Below are 17,354 nucleotides of genomic sequence, written 5' to 3'. Positions count from 1 at the left end.
GGGGAAGGGGAGGGAGAGGAAGGGGCTTGTGTGGAGGAGGAGGGGGAAGAAAGGGGAAGGCACCAAGTGACAGTGTGGAGGAAAGACAAATGCTAGGGGGCCAAGTGCAGACAATGAGGAAAAGGACAGGAGGGGAGGTGTCAGTGGGGGGCGGAGACAGGGTGATGCTGGGAGATGAGAGAGTAAGGGCATTGGGGGCTAGAGGGGAGAGGAGGAGGTGCTGGGAGAAGGCTTGAAAGAAGGGGTGGGCATGAGAAAGATGGGTATGGAGCAAGTCATGTGTGAGGGCACAGAGGGGCATGAGAATGGGGGCAGAGAGCGGTGAGGGGGTGGGCACCAGGGAAAGACGGCAAAGGGGGCAGAGGCAGTAAGGGAAGGGGGAGGCACCAGGAGGGTGCAGGGCTAAAGGAAGGTGCCGGTGCCAGAGGATTCTGGGGGTGAAGCAGAAGGGCAGACACCTGCAGGGGAGGGACCAGCACCAGAGGAGAGAGGCAGGGCAGGTGTGTAGAGGGAGGTGTTAGAAGAGGGGATGAGGAGGGGTAGCTCACATGATCAGAGTGGGGCTACTGGAGGAGTGGGCACAGAGGGTAGAGAAGGGCTGGTGGAGGGGGGCAGGTTGCAGGAGGGCTGAGGGTAGTGAGAAGGGCAGGAGTCAGGACAGCAGAGGAGGGTGAGGAGTTGGGGGGCAGCAGGCACCAGGGGAGCTGATGCGGGAGGAGACATGGCAGCAGAGAGAAAAGGTAAAGGTTTATAAAATATTTATTAACTTGGGTGCCACATTGGCACATCCAACCAAGCCACATGAATTCAGTACTAGTGCACAACACAAAATTCATTCTGCTCATGGGAGGAAACTCTTAGGCTATGTCTACACTGGCAGCTTCTTGCGCAAGAACATCTTAAGCAAGGGTTCTTGTGCAAGAAGTCTTGCTCAAGAACATGTCCTCACTGCCATGTGTGAGCTGTGCTTTTGCGCAAGAACATCCATGACAGTGTGGATGCTCTCTTGCGCAAGAAAGCTCCGATGGCCATTTTAGCCATAGGGGTTTCTTACGCAAGAAATCCTTGCCGAGCATCCACGCTGCCCTCTTGCGCAAGAGAGTTTACACCTGTTAGAAAAGAGCGTAGCTCTTGTGCAAGACGCCCTCTCTTACCACGCCGTACTGTAAATTTCCTTGCGCAAGAACAGGCGGGTAGTGTGGCTGCTCTGTGGGTTCTTGCGCAAGAAGAGCTGTACTTGCGCAAGAAGCCACGAGTGTAGACATAGCCTTAGAGGGAACATTTTCCCCAGCCTCTCTGCCCCTGAGTTAATGTCACACACATTGGGTTAATGCAAGTGCAGGATAGTTGCATGGGGGGGGAGGTTGGGGGGGCCAAACTAATCCCTGTTGGTAGGAGGATGGTGGGAAAAGTCCTTCGAGAGGGATGACATGATACCTTTTTACTTCTGGTCATGTGTCCATCTTGCCCTGAGCATGTTACTTCCAGAGGCCTGGCTAATGGGAGTCAGGGGCGTGGCTAATGGGGGTCGGGCGTGGCTAGCTGGGGTCAGGGTGTGTGGCTAATGGGGCACCACCAAAAATTATACAAACCTGCCGCCCCTGCTCATTAGTCAGCCTCGTTCTCTTAGGTCTGACGTTTATGCTGAAACACTCTTGGCTGCTCCCTTCATTCCTTATTCTGCCACGTTGCCATGTTTTGGGTCACAAGGCAAACTCTATCACAAGAGCACATCACAATCTGAGAGGTGGAAGAGGTGACTCATCAGAGCAGAAGTCAGCAGCAGCTGGCTCTGACTTTAGCAGCAAAGTGGAGTGGTGGAAAGGGAGCCAGAATTGAAAGCGCAGGAGTAAAACTGGAGAAAGCAGAACAGATTCTGGGAGCAGTGTTGGAGTGGACTCTTAACCAGTTCTACGGAAACTGGAGCAAAGCCTCGATTTTCAGTAGCATCAGCTGGGTTGCTGGGAAGTATCACAGGGTGCAGAGTTACTAGCAATCGCTTGGATGGTCATCGAACCCAGGACCTATGGTGGGTGTGGATTACACTAGCAGTGTGTGACTATGGGAGGGGGAACCCCTTTGTGTGACATAATAAACATGAGCAGTAAAGGGCACAAATAAAACGTGCTCTCTTGATGCGCTGCTGTTGGTGGCACCTTTTTTTTGTTTGTTTGTTTACTTTGCACATCATCTTTAAACGGTGAGATTGTTGATGAGAATGGCCGCTTTGTTATTCTCTGGAGCTCTGCGAGTGTCTGATTCCTCCTTAGGGTCTCGTAGCTGAACAAGCACTGATGTCATCTGAAGCGCCAATTTTAGATCTGCAAGGAGCTCTATGAAACTAGACCCCAATGGGACACTGGGTAGGTGCAGAAATTGGCACATGGCTCAGCCATGCATGCTGCTCTGCACTAGAAATTATTCTTGGCATGTTGTCTGACTTCTATCCTATTAAGGTTAATGGAAGGTGGATGGTTGAATTCACATTAGTGATCCCTTCCCTGTCTTTTGTAGTGGATTTGAAATTCTTCCCCTGGTGATGTTTTCTTGTTATGATGGATGAACACTCTCTCCGCATTTGTTAGACTCACTTCTTACCATCCAGTTTAAAAGTGTTTGTATAGGGGAAGGGACTTTTCCAGACACAGCTACAATTCTGCAAACTCTAAAACATGCAACTTAACTTTGCATAAGTAAGAAGAGCTTGTACTCCGCAGGGGCATGGCCAACATGCAAATCACTAGAACAGGTCACAAAATGAGCCCTGGATTTTATTTTTGTTTTCATTTATTATCTTTTAATTTTTTTCAACCAGCTCTGAAAATGACAGTCTTTCTGAATGTTTTTCCTTCTGTTACTAACAGCTAAGATCACTGTAACCAAAAGAGAATAGAGGAAAGTATGGTTTTTTTTGTGATATTGTGCATTTTGACAGCAGTTTTGACTGCGCTGGGCGTCTGGGAGTTATCTCCCAGACAGTCTCAGTTTCCTATCACTGTAACTTCTACCCAGAACACACTTCAGTGCATGTAGATTATCTGTTCCCCTGCTAGTCCATGCTGCCTCTCTTCCAGGTAGAATATTCATAAGCATCTGCTGCACAGGCTGCAGTTTCCAAAGGGGCCTACTAGAATTAGACACACAACTCCTATTGAATGTCAGTGAAAGTGGGGCATTTTAACTCCCCTTCTCCTCTTTGCAACTCCTGTTCCCTTTGTTCCAGGGGACTGAGGTAAAGGAGTTGAATAAACTACATATGTTAATCCTGCTCTGAAAATCCTGATTTAACACTGAATGCAGGGTCATCTGAACTGCAAAAGGAGTAGCTTCTTGAACTGATTTGAGCAGGAGATTGTAGTCTGCCGGTCTAGAGAGAATGCATTTTATAGGGATATCTGTGCAGAACTGCACATATTCTGTTGTCAGGAGAACATTTTCTGTGGGTGAAGACTCAGTGAAGTGTAGATTCCATTTATCCATCAGAACAGATCAGCCTGACAAACCAGTCTGCTTGGGAAAGTCATAACACTGACCTTGTCTTGCTACCTAGTTTACAGCTTGTACCATATTTATGCGCTGAGCACTGTAAACTGCTAAATGTTTTTCTTCATTAAAAGAGAATTAATATATGCATGCTCTTTTATCGACTCTCCACTCCTGCTCCATGTCATTTCCAGAATATTTTGCTCGTTTAATAGGTTGAATCTTTGCAATAAAGGCGTTTGTCTGTAAATTTAAAAAAAGGAATTAACCTACAAGGCATGTCACCTCTTAGTATAACCTGCAACTAAATAGTGAATGGAAGTTTTGATTAATTCTGCCTATTTGACCCCAGTTGAAAAGTCTTATGGGGGGGATGTGATGGAGGTTTATAAAATCATGACTAGTGTGGAGAAAATAAATGTGTGCCTGTTATTTGCTCCTGTTATTTGTCCTTCATATATTCATATATTTGGGGTTATCAAATGAAATTACAGGTTGAATCTCTCTAGTTCAGAACTCTCTGGTCCAGAAACAACCTTGGTCTGGAATAATTTTAATTACCTGGATGTCCACTTTTCCTGGGTGTGGCTAAGTTTCCTGCAGTCCCATAAAGTTTATTTGCAGCCACCAGTCCTAGCTCTCAGTGTTCTGTGCTGTAATTTAGCTCTAATTTACCTCTAAATGTCTTCTAAGAACCCAGTAAGCAGTGGAAATGTTGGGAATGCTGCTAGACAATAGTGACCTTTCATCGTCTGGAAAATTCTCTGGTTCGGAACTGGTCAGGTACCGAAGGTGCTGGACTAGAGAGGTTCACCTTGGAATAGGCAGCAGATTTAAAACAAACCAAAGGATGTATTTCTTCACACAGCACACAATGAACCGGTGTAACTCCTTCCAGAAGATGTTGTGAAGGCCAAGACTATAACTCCGTTTAAAAACAAACTAGATACATTCATATTAGCCAGGGTGGGTAGGATTGGTGTCTCTAGCCTCTGTTTGTCAGAGGCTGGAAATGGGTGACAGGAGAGGGATCATGTGATGATTCCTTGTTAGGTTCACTGCCTCAGGGCATCTGGCATTAACCATTATCAGAAGACAGGATACTGGGTTAGCTGGACCTTTGGTCTGACCCATAATACCTATTCTTATTCTTAGGGTCTCAGGATGAGACTGTGCAGGGAACAGCGACTGGACCCTCTCTCAGCCATAGGGCAGGGGCCATAAAGTACTTTTGGTTTCCAAGAAAAACATGATTAGAGAAATAAGTCTGAGGGGCGAGAGGGAGCTAGTGAGATAGCATGTGTCAAATGAACTTCTCTTGCCAAATGCTGAGCCATGGAAGAGCCACAGCCTTTCGTGACTGGGCAGAAGAGGCCCACACTAAGATTGTCCAGGTTACCTAGGTGATTTAGGCACATATCTTGCATTAATTTATTCTATTACAATTAATGCAAAATAAGCCTCTGATCCTAAAGAGAAATATGTGACTAAATCCATTAACCTCCTTTGGAAAATCTAGACTTTGGTCTTTCTATGCTGCTCCTCCCTTTGGGTAGAGTCAGGAGACCTCCCTGTAAGTTTTCTTCTGTACAGAGATGATGTTCTGAGAGCTTTTCTGAATATCTTCGAATTAGCTGTCCACTCATTGGGAAGCTTTTTAGGACTGATTGACAGTGTACTCTGAGGACAAATACAAAACTTCTGATTCTCTAACGTGTGACTGCATACAGCTGGGCTGTCAGAAATTCATATGTAATTGCAATAAATGGTACATAATTACATGTGCACTGATGGTACACCCCCATGGTCAGTTGGTTGCAAAACTCCTTATTTCATTGGGCACTTGCCTACTACATACATGCAATGGCATGCACACATTATACATAAAGGGGTGTGAATAATTTTTCATGCAAAAATGCACCTAGACAGTTTATGAAATGAGGCCTACAATATAATGCAATAGCAGCAAAGAAGTACTGTCACATTTCAGGTTCAAAAAAGTGTAATTGGAGACTCATGAGAGTAAGAGAACCCTTCCCACCCCAACAAAAGTAAACAGAAATAAAAAGAGTGGCAGCATGTCTCTGTGATGCTCGGAATCCAGAGAGTCAATCCCCTTATGTAATTGTGTGTTTCTTCAGTTCCAAGTGCAGAGAAACTCACTCTTGGATAACCTGTCTCTTGCCACTTTGTTCATCTGTGAATTTTCCTGACAGGTAGACTATGAATAGCTCTGAGGAACTAGCAATTCACGTGTGCTATTCAGAACACAATACTGAGTCATTTTAAAGCCACTTACTATAATACTTTTCAAGATGTATGAATTATTTTAAGCATGAGACTCTTACCAGAGAGAGGAATTCATGCCTTCAGTTTGGGTATGTGTCTACACTTGCACCCTCTTTCAAGAGAGGGATGCAAATGCAGACATTCGAAATTGCAAATGAAGCCGGGATTTAAATATCCCGTGCTTCATTTGCATATTCACGTTATGGCGCGATTTCAAAATAACAGATGTTGTTAAGACGTAGTTATTTCGAGAGAAAACCCTTCTTTCGAAACAGCTGGTAAACCTCATTGTGTGAGGAATAAGGATTATTTAGAGAGAAGGGTTTTCTCTCAAAATAACCGTGTCTTAACAGCGTCTGTTATTTCGAAATAGCGCCATAACGCAAATATGCAAATGAAGCACGGGATATTTAAATCCTGGCTTCATTTGCAATTTTGAATGTCTGCATTTGCATCCCTCTCTCGAAAGAGGGTGCAAGTGTAGATGTACCCGTTCTCATTTAGGTCCTAACTCTGGTCAAAATATACATTTTAATATTTTTACAAATTAAGACCAAAATGGTATGCTGTACCACTATTCAAGCATAGGGATTTGAGTGTGCAAATCTGTGTGGCTGTGGTGTAGACAGCTCTCCTCTTCAGAACCAGGAATATAAACTAGAATTCCTGACTCCCAACAGGCCTTTGACATGTAGCTAATCGTTATATAAACTACCGTCAATGAGTGTGTCCTATTCTCTGCTAGAGGCTGGTCCACATAGAGACTAACAGCCTATTACTGCTGTTTATAAAATGTGGGCAAGAGTGGAAATTCAATTAAAGGTGCTGTGAAGCTAAAGAGGTTGGGTTTAAATCTTGATGATGGTCCTGCTGAAGGGTCAGTATGGTTCTGCGTGATGGAAATTCTGTATTTTTTTTTCCAAATTTGCTTTTTAAAAAAACCCAGAAAACCACCAGAACAGCTTCGCTGGGCCCCTACGCCAGGCGGGGGGTGGAGCCCACTCTACACCCTGGAAGAGGCGGGGCCTCAGGAAGACGGGCCGGGCCTGAGGCACATAGTTCTTAGATGACAGACTCCCCATTGTGCTAGTATGGTACATAGTAAAGTACCTGGGTTGTTCCTGTCGGTCAGGAGCCCAGTTCTCAGCTATGAGAGATGACCCAACGGCAGCCTCAGTTGGACTGACTGTAGGCCCATATCTTTGAAGTGAGTTTTAGTATCACCCCGCAGGTAGAGTTATTCCCTCTTCTCCTTTGTTTCATCTTGTGTCTGGCCAACAATGAATCACAGTAAGAGTGGCCTTGTGTCTGCCTCGCAGAACAGGTTGGCTACATGTGTGATAGAATTAGTTCCATCTTACGGATGCTTCAGTCCATTACGTCACCTATTTCCTGCTCTCAAAATACAATCTAGAAGTTTTGTGTGTCTCCCAGTAACCGGATGATAGCCTGAAGGGGGGTTCCAAAGAGGATGGAGAGAGGCTGTTCTCAGTAGTGATGGATGGCAGAACTAGGAGCAGTGGTCTCAAGTTACAGTGGGGGAGGTCCAGGTTGGATATTAGGAAAAATTTACTAGGAGGGTGGTAAAACACTGGAATGGGTTACTTAGGAAGATGGTGGAATCTCCATCCCTAAAGGTTTTTAAGTCCTGGCTTGACAAAGCCCTGGCTGGGTTGATTTAGTTGGGGTTGGTCCTGCTTTAGGCAGGGGCTTGGCCTTGATGACCTCCTGAGGACTCTTCCAGCTCTAGGATTCTATGGTCTTGCCTCATGGTCTAGACAGGCTGGGGCTAAACCAACTCTGAATCTACAATGTTGGGGGGGGATCAGGTGATTCTCTGTGTAGTGCAGCAGGGGGATGCAGTGAAGAACTGATGCTCAGGAGGGACAGAAAATACCAGAAATGAGCAAGGATTTGGGACTAACTCCAGCCAGAAAGACCAGGGCACGGGCTGCTAAAACAGGAAAGACCTGGGGAGGCAGGGCAAAGAATGCAACAGCTCTCCATGCAAGGTGGCCTGAGTGTGAGAAGAGAAATGCTTGGTTAGGTGGCCTTAATTGGAGACTTTTGTCTTATTTTCTCTGAATAAACCCAAACCCCAAGGAGACGTACTTTGACCTGAAAAAAATGGGTGGAGTCTTTGAGGGAGAAATGAGGGGAATGTAGAGCCATGTAGGGTGCTCAGGAAGTAGCCACACTGCTGTATTCTCTCTGGAAGGGGAACTATCCTGGGGAAATTCCCTACACTGAGCCATAAATATCTGTAACTTCCCTGAAAGCACACGATGAAAATTAAAAATAGCCCAGTAGTGCCAGCCACTTCTGGTTCTGGTAACCCTATCAACCATGTGAGTGTAGCTGGAGGGACTCAGACATGTCATCAGCACCCAGGTTAAGAGCTGCAGCTGCCTGGTCTACATTTAGGGGTCTTGGCTCTCGGTCACTTAACCCTTTCATGGCTAGTTCCTGCCAGGCTTTTCCGGTGTGGGAAGAGCAAGGCCGTGGTCTTTGAAATGCCATGGAACAGAGACCATAAAAGGTGACGTGCAAGGTATCTCCTGGACTGTTAGGCGGCAGTGACCCTGTTAGTGGGAGTTGCCTATGGGCACACAGGGGAAAGGGGAACGTCTTAACCTCTGCCATTATCCTGACACTACAGAGGGCCAAACCTTGCCCGGTTTACTCTGAGGCTTTGGACCCAAGTTCTGTAACTAGCTCTGAATCTTTGACCTTTTTGCTTCTCACTCCTCTAACAGGCGGCTGCAGTTCTAACTTTTTTTCAGTGTTTACACACTTAAAACTGGGTCGATGGACTTAGATCCAAATACTGTTACAAAAGCACCAACAAACAGGCTGCCACAGCTCTCCTGGAATGAATCCTACTGAAGGCTTTTCTGACATCCCAACCCACTCGAGTGCTGCTTTTAGACTCTAATATTACAGAGCTTCACCGCAGAACGAGTCTCTTATTAAGGTGCTGCAGTCAGCAGAGTTGAAGGATATGGTGAAACCCCCACTGGAAGATAATGGCAGCCAGGATCCTCACAGACGAGCCTGGACAAGTGGGGTTGCTCTGTCTCGCCTGGTATGACAGACATACAGAGAGATCTTCTCTTCCTTCCCAGCTCTTTTATCCCATAACATGGGTGGGGGAAACTAACCAAAGAACCAAGGTGATGAAGGAGAAAAGATCTGCTGCAGGTTAGGGCTGGAGGGGAGTTAGAGGAAAGAAATGCTCCCTTCATAGATGTACAGCTAGAAAGGACCAGTCTTATCCTCTACTCTGACTTCCTGCATAGTTCACCAAATGGTTCCTGCATCAAGCTGATAACAATCCTGGAAGTAAGTTTGAGATGAAGCAGAGGAGGGGATAGAGCTACAAGCCCTTTTGAGGCCTTATCTATACTTAACACAGAGATTGACACTCTGGAGATCGATCTCCAAGGGTTCGATTTAGCAGGTCTGATAAGGACTCACTAAATCAAATGCTGAGGGCACCCCATCAATCCACAGGGTTGCAAGGAGTAAGGGAAGTCGACAGGAGAGTTTCTCCCATTGACCTGCAGTGGTCTTACCTCAAATTTCATGGATCCATCTCCACAGCTGCCCCGCATAGTAGGTAAGTAAATTTTATTTCCAGTTTTTTCAGTGAGGGGAAATGGAGGCAGAGAATTTAGGTGACTTGCCCGGTGCTAGAGAGAGTAAATCACGGTCAGGAGTAGAATCTAAAAGTTTCCAGCTCACTGTCCTCTGTGCCACGATCCTGAGACAGAGTCCTCCTTGGCCTTTTCTGTAACACACAGGAGAGAGAGAACACACTGGCAACTTCTTTATCAAGCCCACTTCTGTTCTATGGCACTGAACTGGGAAAGATTTGACAGAGCAAGCAAGCTCTTCGCTTAATCATCTTTGGCAACATCTGTGTTTAAAAATGGAACTGGTAGAACCCTGAGGACGGGGCGGGGAGGAGACGGGGAGAGACAGTATCATGAGCATTCTTTCAAGTTCCAGTTATACTATGTTTGTATCCCTTATTTCTTCACATTGGGAAACCAGATTTATGTTCCCAATAGTATTTGAACAGGGGTATTTAGCAATCCTAGGAGCCTTTGCTGTTCATAACTCATTGCTTATTCTCCTCATCCAGACAGGGAGCAGAAATAGTACCATGTGATTCCATTACTACTTGAAAATCTACTACAGGCAGTCCCCAGGTTACGTACAAGATAGGGACTGTAGGTTTGTTCTTAAGTTGAATCTGTATGTAAGTCGGAACTGGCATCAGCCGCTGCTGAAACTGATCAGTTTCAACAGCGGCTGAATCTGGACACCAGTTCCGCTTACATACAGATTCAACGTAAGAACCCCAGGCGTCCCCAAGTCAGCTGCTGCTGAAACTGATCAGCAGCTGATTCCAGGAAGCCCAGGGCAGAGCAACTCTGCCTCGGGCTTCCTGTAGTCAGCCGCTGGTCAGTTTCAGCAGCGGCTGACTTTGGGACGCCTGGGGCAGAGCAGCTCGGGTGCTGCTGGCTTGGTCCAGTAGCGCGGCTGCTCCTCGGCGCTACTGGACCAACCCAGCAGCACCCCAGCTGCTCTGCCCCAGGCATCCTGATTCAGCCACTGCTGAAACTGATCAGCAGCTGAATCAGGACGCCTGGGGCAGAGCAGCTGGGGTGCTGCCGGGTTGGTCCAGTAGCGCCAAGGAGCGGTGCTGCGGGACCAACCAGCAGAGCCCCACCTGCTCTACCACAGGCCCCCGGCTTTGCTCCACGTCTCCCTGGTCTGCTGGGGGGGCACTAGCTGCGTTCCCCCCCCCCCCCAGAAGACCAGGGAGACGTGGAGTAAAGCGGCGGAGGACCCGGGCCGAACTGTGGCTCTTCCAGCAGACCAGGGAGACGGGGAGCAGCTTTTCTCGTCCCGGAGAAGGCGGGCGGCGGGACCAGGCGTCCCGCTGCTCCAGTTCTCCGGGGCGAGAAATCCCCGTTCGTAACTGCGGATCCGACATAAGTCGGATCCGCGTAACTCGGGGACTGCCTGTATATATTAGAGAGAGTTTGTGTGTGTGTCTGTCTGCCTGTTCAAGAATTCCTCCTAAACAGTAAGAGCTAGGAGTACCAAATTCAGTACACAGCTTCCTCTTATCACTTAAAGTAAGGTCAGGGTTTAGTTGTGCCAGGAAAATGGGATGTGCCTGGAACGGGATAAAACCATACGGATAAGAGACAAAATCATTCTACTGCCCCAGCCCCAAGCCTCCTGTTCCTCCTCCCCAAATTTGGTGGTCCTTGCTCTTACCGTTTAGGAGGAGTTCTTGAGCAAATGCACTCACAGACAGACAGACAGACACTCAGACTGACAGACAAACACTCTGTAAAATATGTAGCAGATTAGCACATAGACGTCTCAGCCCAGATCAAGGTCCTGTTGTGATCAGCAATGTAGTGCTTACAGTCCAAGTAGTAAATAATCCTACTTAGGTTGTTTCATGGTTTCCTTGTGCTCCTGTATTTTTCTGTCTGTGGACTCTTGCGGGGGCAAGGTCTGTCTGTGTTCTGTGTTTCTACAGCACCTAGCATGATGGAGTTCTAGTCTGTGTGTGGGGTTGCTGGGTGGTGTTGCCATTCAGAAAAGAAATAAATGATATTAGTGGTAAGTCCCAATTAAGTGACATATACGTGTTTATATACACTCAAGGTTTGACGAGTGGGGTAGTAGGTTGCCTTGTTGGACCTGTCTTCTCTTTAGAAACCGATGCTCAAAATTCTGTTTTGACCAACTGGCAAAAATATTTTAAAACATATGTTGAGAGGCCTTAAAAGTGTGTCTCCCTGTGACGGAGTAGGCCTTTGTTGTCCTGTTGTCATGGTGGTGCTGCAAGGAGGTTGTTTACAACCCAGCATGGCAAAGAACAAAGAGGACGTTACTGTACATCACATGGAATAAGAACATAAAAATCTTTACTGTGCTATGCCTGTTAGTGAGTGCAATAAAACCTACAATGAACTCCTAGGAGCTTTGGTATGTTGAATGCAGGGTATCTGATGTTCCTTTCCACCCATTTAGAGATCAACAATAGAGCTGGTTGGAAACATCTTGTAAGAAGTTTTCTGTCAGAAAATGTTATTTTAACCACATCAGTCTTTTCCCCCCCAAAAAAGTTCTATGGTTTTTGTCAGAATTGCTTTTGAAGCAACGTGGGTATGTCTACAGAATTTTTCCGGGAGACTGGAGGTGTCCCGGAAAAACTCTGCTGTGTCCAGGGAATGCGTCTGCTCTTCCAAATTTTTTTTAGAAGAGCAGATGCGCTTTTTCAGCATCCCTGTAAACCTCGTTTTACGAGGAAGAAGGGATGTTCCAAAAAGGTTTTTTTTTCCGACATTCGATCCAGTGTAGAACGGCCAAATGTCAGAAAAGCCTCGTTTGAAAAAAGAAGCAGAAAAAGCTATGCAAATTGTGGTTCATAATTTGCGTAGCTTTTTCTGGAAGAACAGTGTAGTGTAGACATAACCCTTCTGAGTTTTGTCCAGCTCCAATTAGCAGTGCTTTCTGGGTCCACAGTGGATTAGCAAGTAGGATCTAGCTTTAGTCCCCAGTGAAGTTTAGATAATTAGACAGGAGTGTCATTAACCCATAACACAACAACAAAAGGAGCCTCTGCTGAACATGAATACTAGCCGAAGTAAATATAATACTGCATAAATAGGAAGTTTTATGAATTGATTGGCTAGTGGTTATTTTGTGAATGACACCCCAGCAAGAATCAGGCTCTGTAGTGACAGGGTTGCATGTGCTAAAATTCCCTTGGCGTGTTCAACTCACTTATTCCTTCCCAGCTTTTTTTAAAAGCAAGATATAGCTAAAAATATAGTATAGTGTACTGCATCCTACACACTCGAATCTCTTCCGCAGGCTGTTGCTGTCTCATATTTACACACAAGCGGAAACACAAGTAGCACTCCTGCTTTGCCGTAAACACTCTTTATGCCTCTCCCGTGAAGATCAGTAGATTCTTCCTCTCTGCCCCAGCGTGGCATAGTTATTTTCAAGTGTCCCCTGCTACCAAGGGTGGTAAACATTCTAGCACGGATGGATATTTTAGATCAGTCGTGGTAGACACATCTCATCACTGACATTCCATTCCATTCCATTCCATTCCATGAATGAGCATTGTGGGGCACGAATGGTCCATCTTGAAACATTCCTTTTTGGAAAACCGTTTTTTAATATCCTCCTGCTTCCTGTGCGTATCATTAGCCATGTCTCTTCTAGGAGAGCTTTGCTGGTACAGTTTCCCCTATGTACCAGTGAGGATGCAGCTTATATCCACAGAACTGCACTTTTGATAGTTAAGCGGAGCGGTGGGGAACCTCAGGCCCGGGAGCTGAATGCGGCCCCTAGCCTGCCTGGATCCGGCCCCCTGAGGCATTAGGGAGTCCGTGTTGGCACTCCAGCCCGCCTGGTGCCCCACCACAAAGGTGGAGCACACACAATCTACTAGGCTCTGGTATGCAAGGGGGATGTGGGAAGTGTCTTTCTCCTTTTCAGTCAGAGTGCCACATCAGTGAAGAGTTATTTTATTTTATTTTATTGCTTCTCACTTGTGTATGGCCCCTGACTGATTTTCTGTGGGTTAGTGGCCTCCGACCCACAAAAGGTTCCCCACCCCTGGTTTAGCGTATTCCAAACCTGCTCCCAGCCATTCCTTCCAAACACATTCAGCTCTATTGCAAAAACTGCAGTTTGCTGGTATAACTGGGTCTACATTAGGAGCTTTTGCCATTACAGCACTGTTGGTCTTTCCACCCTGAGCAACATAGCTATGCTGGCAGATATTTATACTATAGCTCTCACTTCCAGCTCATCTCCCAGGTCTCCATTTGCAGCCTGCTACTTCCGCTGCTCCTTCCACTACTGATCTAACATATCCGTCCAGTGTTACTGCTGTGTGCCATCCTTTCCATGGATTGATTGTGTTCTCCCGATTTATAGTCCTGATTCTGCAAACATTATTGGCTACAGTGCTGACTACCATGCCTAGTACCACTGAAGTCAATGGGCCACATTTTGCTGTGTTACATTGGTGTAAATCCTAAAGCCACTGGAGTTACTCTGAATTTACACTGGTGGAACTAACTGCCCAATGAAGCTAGTCATGGTTGTAAATATTACAGAGGCTAATAAGTATTTTCAGGATTGAGTCTTAAATTTGTAAGCACTTTATGCACTGCTCCATGGTCTTCAGTCTCTGTTACCGGCCCCTTGCCATTCCCTATCATTTAGACCAGTGCAATATGCATTTAAAATACTACTAAATCAAAATGCCCTTGACTTGCACCCATTTTGCATTGGCCTACGTGACTGTACAAGATTCAGGGCAACAGAGAATCCAGCCCTGTGTTTGTTCGGCACCAACCACACCTGTAATGCTCTAAAACAGTGATGGGCACCCAGGAATGGTGGGTGGACTACATGAGTGGCCCTCCTCCACCTCAGTGGGCCACAGCAGCCTGTGGCTCACTGGGGTTCCACCTGCAGCCCTGCAGCTCCTCTGTCTGCCCCCTCCCACATATACTTTTCATGCACCAGGAAACCAGAGCCCCACACTTATCTGCTCCTCTCCCTTCCTCCCAGCACTTTTAGAACATGTGAGCCACTTGATTCACAATCTGTCCCGGCTCCTCCCTTTCTCTCCTAGAGTTAGAATGCTGCGAACAGCTGATTTGAGTTCATACAATGTCTACTAAAATCAGGCCCTGAGTTTGGCGGAGGCCTCTAGACAGTACTGCCTTACAAATAACAACTGAACAACTGAGAGTTTCCTCCTCTGGTGCTCTTCCCCTTACTCTTCTTACTCTCCGTTTGTCTGCTTTCCGGGATCTTTGCAGCAAGGCAGATACGCTGCAGATAAAGTTTAAGTTGGTTTTATACACAACTCAGGCAGATGGCCTTCCACTCAGCTGTGGTCTCTAAAGATGACAGGAAACAAGCATTTGTATTATTGGTGACACACCACTGCGGATGATATGAACCAATAGTGTGCGCTGCACATTGAAGTGTGGCTCACAGACCTACTGATCAGTTCATTTAAAAATCAACAAAAAACAAGAGGTTCAGCCTTTCAGGACCCATTTACCTGGGATCTTCTGCCTCTCCCTTGTAACTTTCAGTATGTGCTCCAGAGCTTTGTGTCAGAATAACTTTGGCATCTGTCATGACATCTCTCTTTGGAGCTTGCTGTACTTCACGATGCTCATTGGAAGGCTCTCAAAGCTATTAAGACACCAGAGTACGGTTAGTGTCTCTGTAAGTGCTGCTGGGTTTACTCTCCATGCTCACTAGATAAGGAGATATCTTCTTTTGGTTATATTCTTGGTGTAAAGTCAGAGGGCAAAGTCATGGTGTGAACTCGAAGCACTCAGAGCTATTGTTTTGCTGCAAGCCTGTGCGCTAATTGATTTCTGCAATTGTTTTTTAAAAGCATTGTTACACAAGCATTGTTACAGCTCTCCTAACAGAAACTACTGATCTGGACATCATTAGATGTGGATTTCATCAGAAGTCTATGAAGAAGCTGCTGATAAATACCTACTCTAGCACCTGAAAATCACAGTAGCTATCACTTTTCATACATTATACATATCTTATCCGCAGTCTAATTAGGGTGGTAAATCAAGCCTAATGCATCTGTGTATCTTTGGCGGGTAGGGAAATGCAAGTGAACTTATAATTCATGAGGGCAATGGGCTGGCTGCATAAAAAATGTGTGAGTGTCTCCATAAGATATTTGGAATCGCCACAAGCAAGCATAAATCGAGCAAAGGAGGAAAGGCCAATGTATTGGGGGGTGGAAAGGGTCAAAGTAGGCCGGACGAATAAAGGTGCCATTTTGGGAGAACAGGGAGAGCACCAGCCATGTGTACTGGGACATGGCTTTCTTTTTTTCCTGTTCCCCTGACTGTCAGGGAGCGAGGGGAAAGTACTTGGACTCTGTGCATGCCTCTCACTCCTGGCCGGTGAAGGGAGGGGGCAGAGGAGTGAATCAGAGGGAGGCTTGTAGGGAGCCAATCAAAGGGCAGCTTGCTAGGGAAGCACAGTTATAAGGAGCTGCTCAGCAGAGCAGAAGGCAGCTGCGTCCTGACCAGTCAGGGTGTGGGACTGGCTCCCAGCAAGGGAGAAGCACCTGGAGAGAGCAGTGCTGGGCAGGCTCAGGGGAGCCAGAGAGAGGCTCTAGCCTGATACCTGCCAGGCTGCAGGCCTTGATATAAGGGCCAGAGGAGTGCAAGGGCCATGGGGACGTGGTCCAGGGAAAAGGGAGAGCAGTGAAGGAGGCTGCTGCCGGAGTGTCCCTGGGCTAGGACCCAGAGTAGCGGATGGGCAGAGGTTCCCCCCCCTTACACCACACTTTGCCACCAGGGAGAGTGGAACATACAGACTGCACTTTGCTCCTGAGGTGAGGGGATAGATGATGGCTGCAGTTGGCCAAGGTAGCAGGTGAGACTGAGAATTGCTGATCCCCCCCAGGAAGGGGGTGAGAGTCTGGACTAGTGGGCACTGCCAGAGGGCAGCATCCCGAAGCAGACACCGCGGTCCTGAGAGTGATATGGTCCAAGGAGAGCCAGCCGAGCAACGAGCAAGATGCTGGCCAGAAGGCCATGTCAGAGGTAATTCCCAGTGTGACCAGCAGTTGGCATCACGTCCGTGAGCCTCAACCCCGTGACAGCCAGGTAAATATATCACTCTGGGTCTGTGTGTACTTGCATACTCTGTGTTTATATGCCTAGCCTGTTTAATAGTTTGTCGTTCCTTTCTCTGCAGGCAACAGCAGCTTATTCATGACAAGAATAAGGAGAACTCTCAAGGTCGGGTGAACAGATCGTTTCATACCGACACCATCACAAATGAGACCTCTGTGAAAACAGAGACACAGCAAAATGCGTTTCTGTCACTGAGATGTTTGCCAGATTAAGCTGCAAACAAAGCAAGTGCCGAAGCTTTGTGTCTAGGGTACACTTCACATCACGTGTCTTCCAGGGCTTGTATCTGAAACTACTGTTTCTACAATTAATTATGTGAGTGGAAACCTACATATAGTGACATTCACAATAACTGTAACACTGCTCCGTTACCGGCTTTATATGTGGGGATAATGGGTTACAGATTCTATTCTGCTCTGTACTGGTTCTTATAACACCATCACCCCTATCCTGTCTGAGCACTTTCCAGTCGTCCATTAAGCAACATAACTAACATCTGACATGTGTGGGTTGTTCTCTCACCGTCTTCCCGAAGGGGAATTGTGTGTGTGCAGGGTAGCGTTTTGGTAGCTTGCTGGGGTTTTGTTTTCCTGGAGGTGTGTGTGTGAATGGTGTCAGATGTACATGCTGCTGTGCCCCTTTCCACTTGGAGTAGAAGGCGATGAGATTATGGGATTGTCCTACCTGTAGGAGTTCATTGAGCAGTCTTGGAGTAGCCACCAAAATAACTGTCTCCCACCCATGAGACACGTATTCTTGGAGCAGTCGATCAGGAATGCAGTGATGCGCCACATAAGGGTAATGGACCTTCATAGAGTCTTGCAAGGT

The 17,354-nt window shown here is 46.7% G+C and overlaps 1 protein-coding gene across 3 annotated transcripts in view; it reads left to right on the top strand.

Moving 5' to 3' along the window:
• RTN1 (reticulon 1) overlaps window positions 1–17,354 on the top strand; it is a 201,924-nt gene that overhangs the window by 45,533 nt on the left and 139,037 nt on the right. The gene's annotated exons all lie outside the window — the stretch shown is intronic.

Source organism: Pelodiscus sinensis, chromosome 5 (genome assembly GCF_052426305.1).
Source record: "Pelodiscus sinensis isolate ZL-2025 chromosome 5, ASM5242630v1, whole genome shotgun sequence".
Classification (NCBI taxonomy): Eukaryota; Metazoa; Chordata; order Testudines; family Trionychidae; genus Pelodiscus; species Pelodiscus sinensis.
Note: the sequence above shows the minus strand (reverse complement) of the source record. Positions and strands in the feature narration are given on the sequence as shown.